General features: G+C 46.5%; 1 protein-coding gene across 1 annotated transcript in view; it reads left to right on the top strand.

The window, feature by feature from the left end:
• The first annotated feature begins 696 nt into the window (after positions 1-696).
• The window catches only part of LOC142566856 (whirlin-like), a 428,510-nt gene continuing 411,399 nt past the window's right edge, over positions 697-17,807 (top strand). The window contains exon 1 of the mRNA XM_075677763.1: positions 697-961. The gene's annotated coding sequence lies outside the window, so the exon portion shown is untranslated. The remainder of the gene's footprint in view (positions 962-17,807) is intronic.

The following is a 17,807-nucleotide window of genomic DNA, read 5'->3' on the forward strand; positions in this document are numbered from 1 at the left end:
GCCTTCGCGGCAAAAGCTACAGGCGAGAAGTCATGCCGTGGGCTCTCTAAGGTGCGGAATTTAACCGTCAATATCGAGGCACATAGCACAGCGCGCCACCTCTCGAGAGCTTCGCTAAATTGAAAACACTCTTTGACGGCTGCACCGGAAATTTTGTGCCGCTCGTCTCACTATATTCATACATCCATGATATTTCTTTGAACATTGTAAGTGCATGAGGCAGCTCATTTGTGGTGAGCCTAAAATTCCAAGACAATAAAACAGGCTATAGAAGGAAGGGGATATTCCCTCCTTATAAAAATAGTACTGTATAAATTACAGAAATCTGGATCGATATCAGTAATAGGGTACGCCCCTTCTTGGGTATACGCCCAATTAGTCCACAGCGGATTGGATCGGCTTAAAATGATGCACTTTGTTTTTCGCCTATGCTACGATGGTCAGCTCTTCCTGGACGCTAACTTTGCCTAAAACAGGTGTTCGCGCCCAGACCTTCGGAAAGCGGCTACGAGATGGCGCGCCGGTCTCCTTCTTCGGTCGATCCTTCCCTCCCGAAAAGAGCACGACTCGGCCTCTTGCGCCCCTTCTACTGTTTGCAGCGCAGACAGACTGGGCCAGTCATCCCTAGGCTAGGGATAAAATAAAAAGGGAACGCCAGCTTGGCCAACTGTGCCTTCGGTTCGCCTTGTTCCGTCGCGCGCGCCTGCCGGAACCGTTGTCACTCGGCAGCACACGTCGGCCCTGACCGCCCGAGTTCCGCTTCCCCATCGGCGTTCGCGACAGCGTGTGCCAGTTGGCGTGCGCGTGCATGTGTTTAGCCCTAACAGACGGCCGTTGCGGCCGCCAGCCGTCGAAGCGTTGTGTATCATGCCGACGAGGACGGTGGTGAATCGCCGCGTTGCACTCGTCCCTCCGTGCGCGGAGCGAAGGCATCTCTGCTGCATCTCTGCATCTGCTGACGGTGAGGTGTTTCAGCGTGTGCACGGCCTGGTTGTATACCCCGGTGGCGGCTACGGCCGGCTCGGCGCTCAACTTGTGGCTCCTACCGCACATTATTTTGGATTTGTCGTCTCGGTGCATATATTGCTACTTAGAATTCACGCAGGCACACACGATGATATCCTGTATGCCTGCGTGCGGTAATGTTAGTAAGGAAAACAGGGGCACAAGTGAAAGTTGGCTCTGACAGTGAACACGTGAACAAGAGACAATTAGAGCACGACGTGTGTATATGCCGCGAATGCTCCACTTGCGTGATGCGTAGGGCCTCAATCACTGTGTGCACCGTATAACTCTAATTGTGCTTGTCCCAATCAAATGAGGAAGACCACGTGGCCTATAGGTCTACTCGCTGTTCGTTGTTTATTTGATCATTTAGCACTAACGCTTTTAACCTAGTGTGTATATACACTGACTGTTCCTGCTTTCGGTTAGACTGGAACTGTTGTAACGGAATACTGCTTTATTGAGATTGTTCGCGCTAATACTACACATGACGCGTGCGAAACTTTACAGACAGACGTGCGTCTTTGTGTTGCGAGAAGGTACGTGTACTAATTCCACTTTATTGCCATAACGATGTGCTTGAAGCTGAGATAATCTCTTATCACGGCATTAACAAAGCACGGGCGCATTTTTGCACAAATAAGGCAAGTTATCGTACACGTGGCCATCTGTCACGTATAGTCACGCAAGTCGACAATCGTGCTGGAATGCATTAGCCACAGATAAGTTCGCAACAGCATGGTATTGTTTTCCAAAACGCTTCGCGAATGCGTTAAAGCAGAGTCGCAACGAATATGTAGACACTGTTTGCTACGAGCTGAGCATTTGCGTGCTTCTGAGGCCGTATTCATAAAATTGCGCAAAATTTCGCGAAATTGGTCACTGGCTTCTTATGAGAAGTATCGATATAGGTTAGCAACTAAGTCGTGATTGCAATCTCCTGTGGCGTAGTCGGAAATAGCCGGTCTGACGAGGGGAGCCACGGCTCGTGCAAAATGAAGACGTTTATATTATATGCGAGTGGTCCAGTGGCATTAGGTAGACGACTGTTGGGATCATATACATTGCCATGTATTTATGCTCGAAAGCTGCACACGAGCGTGCCACTGAGGACATGTTTCTTTGCGCATGATAACATGCACCTGTCACAAGCAACCCAACGCTAGGAATGCGTTATGATAAAGTAAAACACCAAGCGGCGGCAAAAAGGCCGGCATGTCATAATTTACGCTTTATTTTCGCTCTTTCTCTAATCAAATACAAAACATAATGTGTTCTTTTTAGCCTATTTCAATTATTAACGCAGTACCAAACACAAAACTAGCGTAGTATCTTGGAGAGCACTAAAGATGTTCAGTGAGCCGCCGCTATATATGTCGACCAGACTCGGACCTTCAGCTTCACCTTAGCTACAGTCTGCTTAAGAGATAATTTACCATAATGATATCATAGTCAATGCGGCCGGGATACGGCTTTCCACTTATAATATTTTTGAATCGAGGGTGGAACAAGCAGAGCATATGCGTTGCTCATCACCGGTTTTGTTACCCCTCCGCGTGCTTTCGCAACGGCCCTATAGACGTGGGCATGAGTTACATTCATTGGTATAATAACAACGATAAAATACGATTCCTGTCCATATCACCAAGCAGGGCACGGGGCTGTAGGGACGACAAGCTACGAACGAAAGTTGGCGAACACTGTAGCATCGCTCAAAACATGTATCATTCAGTAAGCTTGAGGGTTGCGTCCCGTAACGATAGCTGAAATTAACAAAGCTATTCACAAGACCGGCAAGAATAGTTCTTCATTTGCGAGTACCCTTACCCTTACACATCATGAGAGCCAGTATCATGCTGGCCAAGGTTATAGCAGCCTAATTGCTATTGGTTCTCAAGCACCGATAGCTTTGCCAATGCAGAGCCTCCTGTGAAAATGTGAAGGCCTTCATCGTGGTACCGAACGGATTTCTGGGGAGTTAGCACTTCACTTACATAGACTCCGTTGAAACCACATCAGCTTTAATGCTGCGAACACACCAGTGGCCGTTCATTTTTATTTTTTTTTACAAGAACTGGCACACTCCAATGATTACAGTGGTGGCTGTTACAAGACTGTTGCTGTATGATAACTTGACTTATTTATGGTCTGAAATTTATAAATTGTGTTTTAATTGTGGAGGAAACTGGACAAAGACAAAGAACGATGAGGTATTTTCTTGTTATCAATCTATTAAGCTCGCACACATATTTCCATCAATGTTGTACGTGTGCCACCACTTGGCTCTCACACCTTGAAAAAAAAAAACAAGGAAATAGGAAAGAAACTCTGTTTATTCCTAGCTAGCCTTTACGCATTTTATTCTCACACCATTCGTAAATTTGCAAACTCAGTTGTTACGCATAAAGGGCAATTGAAATGGTAGCCTACGATAAGTACGCCGAAGACTACGGCGTATGGGAGGCGAGAGAAGTGTATGATAGAACGCTTCCGTCTTCGATGAAGCAATGCAAGACCAACTCAAAGCTTGGTTTGCAAACTTCTTGGGTGCAAAAACAGAGGCGTCGAATGTTCAGATGAAAATGGAGTAAGCAAGGAGCATTCCAATCTTATCACTTCGGTAATGGCAGCAAGGTTAAAGGCTCAAAGTAGCATTTATATCGAAATATCACACACACAAGCAATGTTTCTTATTATTACGGCGTAAATCAGGCTACAGGGAAAGCAGTGCAGCCCTAATGAAATTTCACGAAAAAGTAAGCCACGCCATTGCTTCGCGTACTTCTCACGGAATGAAACAACACAGAAGAAATTTTAAAAATAGAACGCTAAATAAGTGCAGTGCTCGAGAAAGGGTCACTACGGATCAGGTAGCTAGACGTGGCAATAACTCTTATCTAAGCGTAAGAGCCAATACTACTTCTATGCACGCCGAACTGTAGTCGGCGGAAACGAAAGTATGCGTGTACTAGTTCGACCTAAATTGACGCGTTTCATTGCATGATAATACTATGTTCTTAGTGGGCGCATCGCTCTCCATGCAGTAACCACAACACGAAAGAGGGCTTTACTGCATAAAATGTGTTACTAACGAAAAGCCGAACTTCAAACTTGCAGCTTGGCAGTTTTAACGCCTCATTCATCTAAATCAGTCGAGTCAATCTTGTAATAAGTGTCCCTCGATATCGTCGTTTGAGCTGGCGAGTTGTTCAACGAATAAAGCAAGTCATTCGAACATATTACAGCGTAATTTTAATTCCTTCTATTTATTCAAAAATAAAGTTCATTACTTGCCTACCATTCATTCAACATGGAGCGCTCTGTGACCTAATCTGGGGGAAAATGGTTAAACAAAGTACTTATTTGCCTTCCTGGGACTCAATCGTATACCTTCCGTATTTAAAAGTCAAAAGGAGTCCCTACCTGCAAAACAGCTCGTAAGCTAGAGTGGTAGGAAAGGCGCAATGGTAGTGATGGCTAACTTGTTAGCGAATGTGGCCGCTCAAGATGAAGCAGTTCTTACGAATGACAAGGACTATGACAGCTCTTGCGAGCGCTCTAGCTACACGGCCCTAATAAGTTCTGGTTATTTCTCGTTCACTAACCTTTCTCTTCGTGTAGTGGGTCTGGCCACCAGCTTTGGCCATCCCACCACACAGTTCCGCATCGTTATATATATATATATATATATATATATATATATATATATATATATATATATGTTCGTACGTTATACGCAGCAGGTCGCCTTATTTTTTCTAGCTATGTGCTATGTATGGAATCTCTAGCTATGTGCGCCCCTGGGGGAGCTTATTTTGGTGTAACTAATCTCCGCAAAAAAAAAAAGAACTGCACGCAACTTGTGGCTACGCTGTCTTACGAAAATACTGTAATAATATTGAAAACGAGGACTAAGAAGCAGGCGCGAAAGCAGCGGCCAAGATACAAAAAAAAAAAAACAATAGCAAGAAGGGCATCTGCACTTCAAACAGACGAAAACCTAAGATGTAAAGTACCATTAATAGGATGTGTGCTATGTGCTGCAATTTCCACTTAATCGATGTCCATAGCCAGTTCCTAGTGTCAGCAACGCACATGGTGCATTCAAAGCACTCGCGTCTTGTTGGGCACGTGCATTTTAGCTGAACGTTCACTCGTCGACAGGAAATAAACTTCCCGCTCTTTTCCATATCACAGCACTACCCACAATTCGTTTCTTTAGCCGCAAAAGCGTTTCATCCTTATAGGTCTCCCGCAGACTGTCGTTTCAGAATTGGATGGAAACATCATGGATCAACGTGGCGGAGTCGACACTGCCTACTTGAAGCAAAAATATGTAGCCGCTTATGACTCGTCTGCCTCCTTCGCGGGGAGTGTGTGGTGTCCGAGAGTTTCGTTACTCTTTATCTCACCTCGGGATAAAGGTTCGGTCGCCAATTTGGCGATGTTCATGAAATTGGCTCTCGGGGCATGAAAACCTAGCTAAAATGGCAACACGCTGGCGGCCACGGGCTTAGATTGGCGCGGCTTCCGGCAGCACATGCATGCTCTTAGTTCGCGGTAGCTCATTGACAGGGGCTCATTGACGTGTACAAACACGTGAACGTTTCCAAAGCGTTGTATTTGATTGATCGCAATGATTCAATACGGACGACGACGTCGAGATACATGTTCTTCATCGTGCACCTTCTTCAACTCGATAAAGTGCAGACTACAAGCACCACACGCACCTGTTCTGCTCATTCTATGTTTGTTTATGACTTCCATTTACTTCGTGTCATTGCATATGTAGTATAAATCTACTAGGATGATACTCTACGAGCCGAAGCCTGAGCACTATTACAAATTGCTTAAAAAAGAACACTTGACACGGATGAACAATTTTGTCCCTTGCGGCTTTCATTGTCGAGACGACCGAAACGCTCATTCACGTTTGCAAACGCATGAACGCATGAGAACTCTTGCATACATCTTTCTTGACTCCTAAATCACACGTGGCGAGAGAGAGAGAGAGAGAGAGAGAGAGAGAGAGAGAGAGAGAAAGGCATAGGAAAGACAGGGAGGTTAACATGAGATTATCTCCCGTTGGCTACCCTGTACTGGGGGAGGAGCAGGGGAATAAGATAGGTGAGTGAAAGAGAAAAAGAATTAAAAAGAAACACACACACGACACACATGCACACACACACACACACACACAAACACACAAACACACACACACATAGATACAGAACTGTTTCCGTGGGCACTGTCACGCAGTCTGCGAAGGCGTTCCTAGTGTTACGCAGTGTCACCGTCCAATCCACGTGGAAATTGTCGTGATAACGTAGGGGCTAAGAAACCTGACAGTTCCGGTTTCGATTTCTAACTTCTAAGCCGCAGTGAGGCACCTGGTTGAGCGATGTTTTGCGGAAACACACCATTGATTCGTCGCGAAAAACACTGCGTCAACAGCAGAGTTGGATGGGCCGAGTTGTGCAACAGCGTCCGTGGAAGCGTCAGGCGGAGGGCCTTCGGAGCGGCCAAGAAACACTGGGACCGCGCTATAGTCAAGCAGACCGGGATTATTATCAGAGAGATGTGTGCTACTTGCACGCCTCTTTGTGATTGCTTTCCTTGTTCCTGTACCGCTCAGCAGCCTCAGTGTCTTCGGTAACCCGATTTTGTTCACGAACCAAATAGCCCTAAAATGTTATCTCGTTTAACGCCACGATATGTGCACATCGTGTTCACATCAGTGCTGAGAAACGGGCGCGGATGTGTCAAGCAGCTCTGCACGCGCTGGTGGCCTAATGATGGCTGACCGACAGTTTTATCGTGCACAACACAGTACACAAAGCTTCACCAAATCACCAAATCTTTCAACAAAGCCTTCTCGTAAAGTGTTCTCCTTTTACATTTGTTTGTACCGCAGATACAACACATTCGTATGGTTCAGATTTATTCACCTTCTGCAAAAGTGGGTAAGGTGAGGTGAGGTGAGGTTAGTGAGGCCCAGTGGGTAAGCCACCCGACTTCTACGCTTGGGGTCGCAGGATCGAAATTCCCGACAAGCAACGTTTTTAATTTCGAATTTCATTTAGTTTTATACATTATTTTCTTTATAGCTCGTCTTACGTGACGGACGGGCGGTCGGACAGAGTTCCGCGTTGGGTTGGTATACAAATGCTTACGCATCTAAAACGCGCTGAACAGACATTGCTACAAAAGGCTCAAGACATGGGGCCATATAACGTAAAACTATTGCAATGTGTTTTTATTCCAATCTTCTGACGTCCCATTTGCTTAACATCCATCGCAAACATCGGGCGGTGACCCGCCGCGTTGCCTGAATAGCCCAGTCAAACGCTCTCTTAGTTTATATGAGGTCAGTTTTCTTTGCTTTCAAAACGAATAACATTGCCTACATTGAGTGGTTTTTCGCTTGTCATTGGCTGCCAGGAGGCAAGGAGCACCGTCAAGTACAGAGGGTTTCGATGGGACTGAGCCGATTGAAAATCGATAACCGGATGAAGAGGCTGGTGCCGGCGTCTGCGATTGGTCCGCTTTCCCTTACTTAGCTGGCGGTGGCTGGTCGAAAATCGCGGCGGCGTGCAACGGAAGATTAAAAATGCTGCTTAAACGGATACTCAGCAAAGAAGAGTTGACAGAACGAGGTTGTTAACGTGCCGAAAGTGTTCGAAAACGTTTCACGGCCACGCAGAAACTTTTATTATACGCAAATAAACCCATGCTCTCCGACATGTGCGAGTAGCCAGTGCCTGAGAGGTCGGCGGCAGCCATCTTTTATTCCTTTCGGAACGGGACAACCTGCGGCTATTCAGAAAAAAATTCAGTTGCGTTCGACATATTAATGCATCTTTAACGCGTACACGTCACTTTGACGCGGTGAGTTTTCGCAGTTTTGTGACGTCGCGTGACAAACAGTTGAAGTGGGGGTGGTCAAAAAAAACTTTTTCACCAATCGCGGAGGGCTTATTGCAGAACTGGAATAGAAAGGTTTGGAATAGATTTACGTCATAGCGCCCATGCATGACGCACAATGAGCGAAATTTTTTATAATATCGCGCGAGCGTCGACCGCGAGCGTCGACCGCGACCGCGACAAACATACACAAACACACAGACGCCCAGACGAGTGCACACGTGCACATACATAATCAGAAAGCAAAAAACTGTTGGTGCGAAACGCATTTCTTCCAGTCGTTTTCCTTGCCGTCGACATCTGCTATCATGATTGCGGTAATCTGCTGCATTGTTTTCTGTTTTACTCCCGTCGATAAGAGTCGCCGCAGCTCCTTGTGCACGCTATGGCGATGCGCCAAATGGAGCAGCTTCTCGAGGTCGTCGCAGCTGGGACTGACAGAAATTGCCGAGCCGGCATATTGATGTATCTTCGCGGGCGCGCACGTACGCCCACGAACGCGCGAGCAAACATGACAGCCAAAACGCTTTCGCCGCCTCTAAAGTGCTAGACGGAATGATTCAGTAAACAGCGAGTAGAAAGGCAATTGAATTTCCGCATTTAGTTTACATACTTTAAAACGAAAGTGCGCTTTAGGTGATGTAACAAAAATGCTGAAAGCGCACGAGAGCGGTGCAAGTAAACAACGCGGGTGCTGTAGGCAACGGGATTTCTTGCCTGCATCTACATATATATTGCGAAGCAACGGTTCCAGTTGACGCTTTTATTCCAAGAGCACGCTCTAGCGCACCCACAATGGTGATGATTATGGACAGATGAGGAAGATGACGTCCATGATATAAATGCTCACACTAATGGCCCCGTGGACGGGAGCGGCCAGCATGGCCGCAAATTAAGCTAGCGTAGAGCGCCGATGGAATGGCTTGAGGCAGGAAACGTGCACGATGTCTGTCCCGCCGCAGCGTCCGTCAGGAGGTGTGTCAACAGGTGCAACGCGATAGTTCACTGGGGAGGTCTGTTCTATGACTTTGTAGGGGGCCGATGTACCGAGATTGAAGCTCTTCACATAAACCAGCCATTCGCACAGGGGTCCAGAGCAGCACATGGTCGCCAGGGCGGTAGAAAACAACACGGTGAGTGGCATCATAATGACTCTTGCGGTCTTCTTGGCTCGCCTGGGTGTTTATGCGGCCACGGGGGCGACACTGGGCAAGACGAGATACAAACTGGTCGCAAATGAATGGAGAAGCGTTGACAGTGCCTGAAAAGAAAGAAACGACGAGGGCGGCCGTAGACCAGGAGAAACGGAGAGTAGCCTGTGGTACCCTGGACAGCGGTGTTGTAAGCAAATCTCACAAAGGGGAGAACGGCATCCCAGTTACGATTGTCAGGTTGCATATACAAGGACAGCATATCACTGAGCGTGCGACGAAATTGCTCTGTCAGACCATCGGTTTGAGGGTGGTAGCAGGAGGTTGTTTTGTGCACGGGGGTGCGACCTAAGGAGAACTTCATCAAGCGTGTTTGACGGAAATGTCTTGCCGCGGTAGCTCAAAAGGGGCTCCGTGGCGTAAGTAGATAGCTTGAAGGAAGAAGGCAGCCACTTCCGAAGCAGTCCCTGCGCGGACAGAGGTAGTTTCCACGTACCGCTTCAAGTGATCCACAGCAGTGACGATCCATCAGTTGCCGCCTGCAGTGGCGGAGAGAGGGCCGTAAACGTCGATGCCGACGACAGCGAAGGGTTCTGCTGGACAACGTAGTGGTTGTAGCGTCCCGGTGGGTGCAGTGGTAGGTCGATTGTGGCGCTGGCAAATAGTACCCGAGGCGACATATCGAGCTACGCTGGTTGAAATACCTGGCCAGAAGAGCATTTTCATTTCAAATGCCACGCTGCACTCAAGGTTGGCAGGTTGCTTGAACGTTGTCCTATTTAACAATGAAAATAAAAAAAATAAAGTGACTGTTTCACACAAGTTCTCAACATTTGCTACACTGAGCACTACGCCGTTCACCCTGGTAACACACACATGCACATAAACACAATAAACACACGAAAGCGTAAATAAACATGATGCACCAAGGTTACCTGAATCAAATATATTCAAATACTAAATGTTGGACCTCCTCCATTAAAAGAAAGGATCAGCATGAGCCTTTGGCCTAACAGCTGCGAATCAAAGGTTTCGTAAAGATATACATTGGAACTAAATAACTCTCGCCTACTTAACGAGAAGAAAGGGGATTAACCGAGGGGCCCAATTTTTATTAGTCATATCATTGGTGTCAGTGTTTGTTGGCTTCTTATGATATGACTAATAAAAATAGGGCCCCTCGGTTAATCCCCTTTCTCCTCGTTTATTATATCACGAGAGTCTCGAATCCGGCAACATTTATGCCTTCAGGTAGCATGTATGGGTTTATTGACCAGTCGCCTTCAGCCAAAAAAATCACGTTCTCGTGACGCCTTCGGCAGAAATGACCTTCCACGTCCGCCGCGAAGGTCTGTGAGTGGTGTCACTGGCTAACGCTCTCCGGATTCTACTAGCAAACATCGATCACGAATTCCGCGAGCAGAATCGGGAACGGGCTCGTCTACGCCGTGCCGATGCTGCAGCCCGGCCACAAGAACATACTTGTGCAGCCGAGCGCAAGCAGCAACTGCGTACCGAGGATCCTGCAGCCTACCAAGCCGTCGTTTAATGAACCGTCGGGATCAAGCCAGTGATAAACACTGGGGCCGCATGTTTCAGCTTCGCTGGTTAACCTGGTACGGAGTGCTTCGGTGGGGATTTTTTTTTTCTAATAGCGCTTTACACTACCTGCAAAGTTGTGTCAGCACAAGCAATACTACTCTACTCTGTATGCTGTTTACGCTTTCCTGAAATGCGCATTATTTATCCTTCCCTTTTCGGTAGCCCAGGAAATAGTGTTGCAACCAGATAGACTTCTGCATCGCACAGGAACAATCGGTTTCGCTGTAGCCTTGCAAGCCAACGTGCCGGTGTAAAATTCGGAAGTTTCAACACGCATACCGAGCTTTAAATCGTCAGAACAATATTCTTGAGGTTTTTATTTAGTGCCAGGTGTATACCGTTAATTACACCGTTGGTTTCTCAGCTGTCCTTTGCTTTACCTAGACTTCATCACGTTCCATGCCCAAAAGTTGTGTTTTTAGACCTACTACTTCCTTGTTTTACTGTTTCATGCTGCGTTCGCAGTTTTCGCACATCTGTGCGACGTGCGCAAGGCCGTCTCAGACAGCAGCAGAAGTGCATTTAACAAACTATACTAATTACATTCCTTCTTTTAAACTTTCCTCGGTATTTTGTATTTTTAGATAAGCCCTCTAAAATGTTGGCAAGCTGTTTTATACTAGACGGTCGTATTTCGCGCCGATCTGAAACAAACCAGCCTCATTATGAGGCATAACCGACGATCTAGTCTGTAAACCTTCAGAACATTTGCAATGCCACAATTCAGGTATTCTGAGATTGACCCTTAAAAAGAACGTACTGCAAGTGCGAGTACTTACTGAGAGGGAGAAAAAAGAAAAATCTGGGTGGCTCGTCGCGCTAACTGCGAAGCCGAGAGAAACGGTAGCATGTCAAAGACAACTGCCATGTTTCTCAATCCCGGCCCTAAGCTCTTGGCAAGAGCTAGGACGTTACCAGTGATTTTCACTGAGTCAGAATTATGCACAACCTTGCTGTTTCTCCCGGCTCAAGCAAATTTTACCCATCTAACTGTGCCCGTATTCACAAACAAGCTCTTGCGCTGAAATTGTTCGCGAGAGCAAATGCCAGTCATTCGGGACGTTGGACGTGTTGTAATAGTGCAGGTGGCACCAAAGCAACACAGATGGCAACAAAGCATTTATGAACTTCCTGAACCTTCCTGAACTGGGCTCCAGAATAACTTCTTATCGACCTTAACGGGTGCTTCCGAGAGCGCACCACTGAAAGTCTTTAAAACTCAATGCACTGAATGCACAAGGTACTGAAAATATTGTTCGTTAGATGAGTCATATCGTTGGAATAATTACGCACCCGAAACTTCGAACTATCACTCTGAAGAGCACTGATGACCTAGAGGTCCGCGTACGAGGCGAGCTTATGCTGTCTTAAAGGCTTTCATTCACCTGCACGGATTATTTCGGCCCGCAGAAGAATATCGGCACACGACAGCATGTTTCGTCTAACGTTCATGGCGAAAGGTGCACCACAGGATATGCCTGTTCAAAAAGGTGAAAAACGACCATTTGATCTAACCAGGCACAGAATTTTCAGGCAGAGCGCCTGTTGTGCCTCTCCCGCAGATACAGGCTCCTACTGAAAGACCTCATTTTCGAGCGCAGCTCTCAGGCGCCCGGTCCTGCGGCGAGCGTTGGCGTTGGTGGCGGTGTAACCGAGCGAACGAGCACAACGAAAGATGAAAGCGAAAGTGGAGCGCAGCGTGGGATGAAAGACGCGAATAGGAAAGCGAAGAGCTGGGTGCAGTGGAACCATGAGGGGAAAAGAGAGGAGGGGGGTTTGGCGAAAGCGTGAGAAGAAAAGCGTAGTGCGGTGACAATGGCTATGAGATGGCGCCAAAGTAGCGCGCGTCATCTCTGAGGTCTATCGACGGCGGCTGCTGTGAATCGCGGCCACGCGTCAATCAGGCGCTTGCTCTGGCGATCTCCAGATCAGCGAGGCAGACGCGCCGCACTTCGCTCCATTTGCAACGTGTCACACGAAACAGATTGCCCGTGCCCCCTAACATATCGCGTATGGAGCGGCGCTATACTCATACTTCGCATTAGGGAGTATCGTTATCATTGGTAGGGGCATAGACTTGTACGACCTTCAATTTGTACCTCTTATTAAGTTTCACAACAAGGCCTACCACCCTCTCGTTAATGCTATAGAATTCCTGTATGTTACCTACGCCCCTACATCCAGTCATGATGACCAGGAAGTGGAAAGCTTCTATGAAGACGTGGGATCGGCGATGGGTAAAGTCAAACCAAAATACGCTATACTGATGGGTGACATCAATGCCAAGGTAGGGGAGAACCAGGCTGGAGACAAGTCAGTGGTGGAATATGGCATAGGCACTAGGAATAGCAGGGGAGAGTTATTAGTAAACTTTGCAGAAGAGAACAATATGCGGATAATGAATACCTTCTTCCGCAAGCGGGATAGCCGAAAGTGGACGTGGAACGTGGACGGTAAGAACTAGAATTCGCCTAGACTTGAGGAGGGAACGGAAGACACTGGTACGTAAGAAGCCGATCAATGAGTTAGTGGCAAGAGGGAAAATAGAGGAATTGCGGATGAAGCTGGGGAGAGTTATTAGTTGAGTTTGCAGAACAGAATAATATGCGGATAATGAACACGTTCTTCCGCAAGCGGGTTAGCCGAATGTGGACGCGGAAGAGCCCAAATGGCGAGACTAGAAATGAAATAGACTTCATACTCTGCGCTAACCCTGGCATCATACAAGATGTGGACGTGCTCGGCAAGGTGGGCTGCAGTGACCATAGGATGGTAAGAACTCGAATTAGCCTAGACTTGAGGAGGGAACGGAAGAAACTGGTACACAAGAAGCCAATCAATGAGTTAGCGGTAAGAGGGAAACTAGAGGAATTCCAGATCGAGCTACAGAACAGGTATTCGGCTTTAACTCGGGAAGAGGACGACCTTAGTGTTGAAACAATGAACGACAATCTTATGGGCATCATTAAGGAGCGTGCAATAGAAGTCGGTGGGAACTCCGTTAGACAGGATATCAGTAAGCTATCGCAGGAGACGAAAGATCTGATCAAGAAACGCCAATGTATGAAAGCCTCTAACCCTACAGCTAGAATAGAACTGGCAGAACTTTCCAAGTTAATCAACAAGTGTAAGACACCTGACATGAGAAAGTATAATATGGATAGAATTGAACATGCTCTCAGGAACAGAGGAAGCCTAAAAGCAGTGAAGAAGAAACTAGGAATAGGCAAGACTCCGATGTATGCGTTAAGGGACAAAGCCGGCAATATAATTACTAATATGGATGAGATAGCTGAAGTGGCTGAAGAGTTCTATAGATATTTACACAGTACCAGTGGCACCCACGACGATAAGAGAGAATAGTCTAGAGGAACTTGAAATCCTACAAGTAACGCGTGAAGAAGTAAAGAAAGCATTGGGAGCTATTCAAAGAGGGAACGCAGCTGGGGGGGGGGGTAAGGTAAGAGCACATTTGTTGAAGGATGGTGGGTAGATTGTTCTGGAAAAACTAGCCACCCTGTATACGCAATGTCTCATGACCTCGAACGTACCGGAATCTTGCAAGAACACTAACATAATCCTAATCCATAAGGGGACGCAAAAGACTTGGAATATTATAGACCGATCAGCTTACTGCCCATTGCCTACACAGTATTTACTAAGGTAATCGCAAATAGAATCAGGAACACCTTAGAATTCTGTCAACCAAAGGACCAGGCAGGATTCCGTAAAGGCTACTCAACAATCGACCATATTCACACTATCAATCAAGTGATAGAGAAATGTGCGGAATATAGCCCTTATATATAGCTTTCTTTGATTACGAGAAAGCGTTTGATTCAGTCGAAACCTCAGCAGTCATGGAGGCATTACGTAATCAGGGTGTAGACGATCCGTTTGTAAAAATACTGAAAGATATCTAAAGCGGCTCCACAGCCACCGTACTCCTCCATAAAGAAAGCGACAAAATCATATAAAGAAAGGCGTCAGGCAGGTAAATCCGATCTCTCCATTGCTGTTCACCGCGTGTTTACAGGAGGTATTCAGAGACCTTGATTGTGAAGAATTGGGTATAAGAGTTAATGGAGAATACCTTAGTAACTTGCGATTCGCTGATGATATTGCCTCGCTTAGTAACTCAGGGGACCAATTGGAATGCATCCTCACTGACGTGTTGAGGCAAAGCAGAAGGGTGGGTCTAAAATTAATTCTGCAGAAAACTAAAGTAATGCTTAACAGTCTCGGAAGATAACAGCAGTTTACGATAGGTAGCGAGGCACTGGAAGTGGTAAGGGAATACATCTACTTAGGGCAGGTAGTGACCGCGGATCGGGATCATGAGACTGAAATAATCAGAAGAATAAGAGTGGGCGGGTGCGTTTGGGAAGGATTCTCAGATCATGAACAGCAGGTTGCCATTAATCCCTCAAGAGAAAAATGTGTAGCAGCTGTGTCTTACCAGTACTCACGTACGGGGCAGAAACCTGGAGCCTTACGAAAAGGGTTCTACTTAAATTGAAGACGACGCAACGAGCTATGGATAGCTGGTTCTTAGTTGAAATCAAGAAAAAGAAATGGGGGGGGGGGGGGGGGGGGGGCATGAACAGGACATGTAATGAGGAGGGAAGATAACCGATGGTCGTTAAGGGTTACGGATTGGATTCCAAGGGAAGGGAAGCGTAGCAGGGGGCGGCAGAAAGTTAGGTGGGCGGATCAGATTAAGAAGTTTGCAGGGACGACATGGCCACAATTAGTACATGACCGGGGTAGTTGGAGAACTATGGGAGAGGCCTTTGACCTGCAGTGGGCGTAACCAGGATGATGATGATGATGATGATGATGATGATGATGATGATGATGATGATATCACTGGTGAATTTTTTTCTTCAGTTCAATAGACATCCATCGAAAATATGCTTCCGCTTTTCGCCTCGTCTGTTGGAGATATTTTGGACCCATTCGTGCTACGTACTATCGCAAGGTCGCTATTCACAGTCTGCCATTTCTGTACGAGTGACATGACGACAGAGGTTTCTATCGCTCCGCTGAAATAGAGCAAGAGAGCAAGAGAGGAAATGTGCGAACGTTTTATGTACCTTTGTTACGAAGTTCGCACAAGACACACAGGTTACTTCAGTGAACAGCCAATTTTTGTGCGATGTTTTTCAATTCGCAGGTGCTGGCAAGGCTTTAACATTTAAAGATGGGGCAAGGCCAGGCATGCCTTTCTCTTCTTTAAAAGCGTAATTTCACGACGTCAGCATGCGTTGTCGTTGTGTTTGGGGGAGAATTTTTAAGTTTTACGATATTTCTGCAATTTGCCTGTGACCGATAACATAATTCTTGTCCTTGAACTGGAGTATTCGAAGAAGCGGACATTAATAGCACGGGAAATGGAAACACATTTTAACTAACAAAAATTCACTAATTAACTCCTTAATTTACCACTTTACGGCAGCTATTGTAATGACGAGTTGGAGCCGGTCAGTTTGCAAGACGTATCAACTTGGAATGAATCTCCAACATGACACCCTGTATCCAGATATTAATTCCTAAAATGTAGGACAATATACGTGGGCGTTCCAGTTACTTTAGTACTTCAATACATAAAAGAGCATTTTGTTAAAAAAGTAAGAGGAGTAACAGTGTATTGCTACGGCTATTTTTATTGCGCATATCTTATCTCCAAACTGGTTCATTCTCGAAATTGATTTCAATGGGATGCGTCTTGGAAACTCAACAAACCCGATTCGTAAATAGCAATATGTGTCGCAAAATAATAAAGCAGTTAATTAGGGATTTTTTAAATTTGTTTAATATGTTTAGATTTCGTGTCCAAGTAATGTCCGCCTATTCGATAATGCCAGTGCAATTGAGGACAAGAATTATGTTATTGGCAACAGGTGATATATTTTTAATTCCGGAACACTTAACAATTATCACCCCGTATGTGGCTATAACAAGATACCGTGGAAAAAGAAACACACGGAAACAGTGACTGCGACACGGGCGGTTTTTCAGCATGTCTTTCAGCAATATATGCCACCGGAAGACAACTTCTCGTTCGTCCTGCATTTTGCAGTGAAGCTTTCGGTGCCTGCAATGCTGATTTTCTTTTGTTTCTTTTCTTTTTCAATTTCCACTGATTTTCTATTCCGTTTGTCCTGCTTCGAAGTATAGCGTAATCCCTACGCAGTCCAACATTGATAAATACGAGGCAAAGCTTTATGCAAATGCTGCCACGACAGATGGCGTTCCGTAAACGTGTTTTGATTAAACACTTAATCTTCAGTAGTGCGAATTAATGAGCCGGTGTTAGAGGCCTTGACGAGTCTTGAGAATTTCCAGGTAACAATTCAGCTGCGCTAAACGCGCACACAGGTTTAGCTCTATTTCTTGCATTGGCGAAGCAAGAAAAATAACTGACAGACACTTCTGGCCTCTTCTTGAGACTTTCCTTGCTTTGGCTACGCGAGCCACGTCCAAGTTCCAGCTGTCTCACATGGCGACATCAACATCTGCACCGAGCAAAATTTTCGCTTTTAAGCTTCTACGCTCCGCTGACTACAGCCCGGAAAGTGCGGTATCTATGTGTACATATATGACTGCAGAGGACAGGGAAGCTCGAGATAAATTTCAGATGCTTAACGCCCTCGGTTCGACCCTCGTAGTTCCCCGGATAATTTTGCGTCGATCGCCCGAATCTCATGAACGCGACTGCGTGTTTCCCAACAAACCGCGCAGAATAGAAGAGGGATAGAGATGCATCCGTAAATAGGTCACAGCGCTGAGGCAGAGCCTCGGTGACAGCCCAGGGCCCGCACCTTCGCAACAACAGCCGTCACTGCGGTATACTCGTGGAGAACACGCCGGGGACGCGTGTGTTTGCGCGCAGATATATTGCTCGCGGTACCCGTCGCCGGTGGCCGCCGCACGACGTGACCTGCCTGTCCACCGAAGTGTGCGCGAAAAATGGGCGGAGCACCAATGACCTGAGCACGTTTCTATGTGGTGGACCCGTGGCAATGCATGGGCGTCGCCATTTTTCGTGCAGAAATCGAGTTGGCGCTCTGGCACGTATGCGTGGCTTTGTGAATGTGTCTTCTGTGCCCTTCACTGGAGACG

This window comes from Dermacentor variabilis, unplaced genomic scaffold, assembly GCF_050947875.1.
Source record: "Dermacentor variabilis isolate Ectoservices unplaced genomic scaffold, ASM5094787v1 scaffold_13, whole genome shotgun sequence".
NCBI classification, from domain to species: domain Eukaryota; kingdom Metazoa; phylum Arthropoda; class Arachnida; order Ixodida; family Ixodidae; genus Dermacentor; species Dermacentor variabilis.